Source organism: Myotis brandtii, unplaced genomic scaffold, assembly GCF_000412655.1.
Source record: "Myotis brandtii unplaced genomic scaffold, ASM41265v1 scaffold313, whole genome shotgun sequence".
NCBI classification, from domain to species: Eukaryota; Metazoa; Chordata; class Mammalia; order Chiroptera; family Vespertilionidae; genus Myotis; species Myotis brandtii.
Window position 1 is genome coordinate 2,122,869 of NW_005361994.1, and position 2,600 is coordinate 2,125,468.

Consider the following 2,600-nt stretch of genomic DNA (forward strand, 5'->3'; position numbering starts at 1 on the left):
CAGCTGTTTGCTTGGGTTGCTCAATGTAAGAAATCAAACAACATTAATTGTTGATTGTTGCAAACGCACAACATTAGTCTGTAATGGAACCCCGGGCTGGCAGCTGCTCACTTCGGCTCCAATGAAAGGCTGGATCTTAGCATGGAGCGAGCCGGAGGGAGACAGGGTCCTTTCAACTTTCCCACCCTTTTCCTGAAGATTCCACAAGAGTTTCCTCTTTAAGAGGCAGGAGAGGAGCCCTCACTCCTTTAGCGCTAGAGCTGCTAATGAGCTCAGCCGGCTGGGCTGCCTTCTTAGCCGGCTCCCCAGGACTTGTGGGCTGGCCGTGGGAAGGAGGGGACACCCGCCAAGGAGGTAGGCAAGGGCACTGCCCTGGGGCTCCGGGTACTGTCGCCGAGCCCAGAGGAGGGACTGGGGTTGATCGGGGCCCTGGGGAAGCGCCGGTCCCCTTTACAACACTCCTGACGGCAGTCTCCATGGTTAGCAGCCCCCCCTGGGCGCTCACCTCCAGCTTCATTATAGGAGCCTTCCAACTGGAAAAGTAGACGTGGGAAAGAGATATTTATGTCGGATTGGAGATCGGGATTTTCCATCCTTTCACCCTCGCCTCGCGGCTGTACCTCACTGCATGCAAAATGAGCCCCATCTTTCACGCCAGACACAACTGAGATCCCTGCCTGGCTGCTGCCTTTGCCTTCACCAGCTGTGTCCACTTTTGCAGGGGGTTCATCTGGAGTGTGTCTGCGTGTCTGCGTGTGCGTGTGTGTGGCAGAGAGAGAGAGAGAGAGAGAGAGAGAGAGGAGTTTCTCTGCTGAGAGACCTGGTACCATTGAAGAATGTTCTCTGAGGGTTACATTTTCTTTTCCACTCCAAGGGAGTTCTCCGTAATTATCATGTCCAGACATGTTTTTCCACTTCCCCGAGCTCTGTGGCTGAAAGAAATTGGAGAGCTAGCCCTCTTATTAAATAATACTATGAATCCTAATATTTTGTAAATCGGCTTCCGCTAATGAGAAGCGCCCCGTCACATAGCCATTCCATGCTGGAGCAGTTGCGGGATTTTAAATCACCTTTGAGATGTTATTTTCTGGGCCCTGAAAAGGGCTCAGAGTTGAGAAAAAAAATCTGTTGTGAAAACAGAGAAGAGGCTGCCGGCAACTCTGGGGCTCCCTCCCTGCAGGGCTGTCCATCTTCCTTACTCTGTCCCCCACGTGCCCAAAGGAGTGGCAGGGCATCCCCTGACCATCACACATGGGCTAGATGTTTGGGGGACACGGACTCATGTTTTCCGAAATTTGTGCAGTGAAGCCGTCATTCCAACTTTTCAATCTCTTTTCCCCCTGCAATTAGTGTTACCATTACAATGAAGTGCTTTGGTTTCATTCCATTCTCAATCTACAATCTCCTAAAACTCTCAAGATTCCAGATAGGTACCCCACTCCACTCAAGACACTAGCATTTGGGGGGCTACCGTTTGGGTGCCCGGCATGGATTTCGGGAGCTCTGGAGGGTCTTAGAAATTTAGCTGCAGCACAGTTTGGCAGCAGCCCTCACTGGAAGAGCAGCTCCGGGTGCCTGCTCCGCACACATCAGCTCTAAAGGGAAGGGAGTCTTTACCCTGGAAAATAACTCTATCGGAGTATCATGCAGAACTCTGGTCAAGGCAGCAGTTGTCCAAAGCCACCCCTGAATTTAGCAATGAGCACACTTTAAGTAGCCAACGGTGGTATGCTGGATGTAAAAAACATTCCCTAAAACACGCTCAGCAGAAAGGAATAGGCCACTTGAGAAAGTATTTTGAAAGGCTGTTATATGCATGCACTCCTGACGCAACATTTCCTTGTAAAGTATTTAAGGTCTGGTGCTCCTGGTTCCCAGAGAGCACCCGATTGTTGGAGCCAAAACTAGGAAACTCCACAGAATGAGGGTATAATGATTCTGTTCAAGAAATTGCGCCTCTGGGCTTTGCTTCTAGGTTCCTTCCACTGGTTATTGGCGAGGGAAAAGGAACAAGCCCAGATAGGAAAGTTTAGACTCCATACCTCAGCTGTTCAGAAAAACATGTTGTCAGTACTTCAACGCGCTAAAGAAAAATAAGCATCTTTATTTTTCTACTCAAGGTGGCACTCCTTATAGCTTCCTCGACATTCCAGTGGAGCAAATTGTCCACGCAAAACCAGAAGCTTCTCAGGGGTAGAATGACATTCCATGTATATTTTCAACAACACTTTTCCGGCCCATCAGCAGAGGTTTGTGTTTGACAAACTCAGGAGCAAGCAGAAGCAGAGCAGCCTTTTAATTAGCAAGGCACTAGAAGGTCCCAGGACTCCCGCGGAAATCCCGTGCCAGTGCTGCTGCTCGCTTCAGTCATTTGATATTTCTCACACCGCTATGCAGAGAGGCAGGAAAAATGCAGTTTTCTCTTTGTTTTCGGCACTGTGGGCATTCACGGCTGAAATGGATTAACTTGGCTTTTTAGTTTGGGAAGCGGCTCTGAACTTTGGTGTATTATACACCTGCTACGGAGCATAGAATGAAGTCACAGCTGATTCTTGTGTGAGCGTGCGCGCGCGCGCACACACACACACACACACACACAC

At 49.7% G+C, this 2,600-nt stretch overlaps 1 protein-coding gene across 1 annotated transcript in view; it reads left to right on the plus strand.

Annotated features, from left to right (window-relative positions):
• The first annotated feature begins 320 nt into the window (after positions 1 to 320).
• LOC102258829 (cadherin-8) overlaps positions 321 to 2,600 on the plus strand; it is a 187,224-nt gene continuing 184,944 nt past the window's right edge. Inside the window, exon 1 of the mRNA XM_014542798.1 lies at positions 321 to 354. The gene's annotated coding sequence lies outside the window, so the exon portion shown is untranslated. The remainder of the gene's footprint in view (positions 355 to 2,600) is intronic.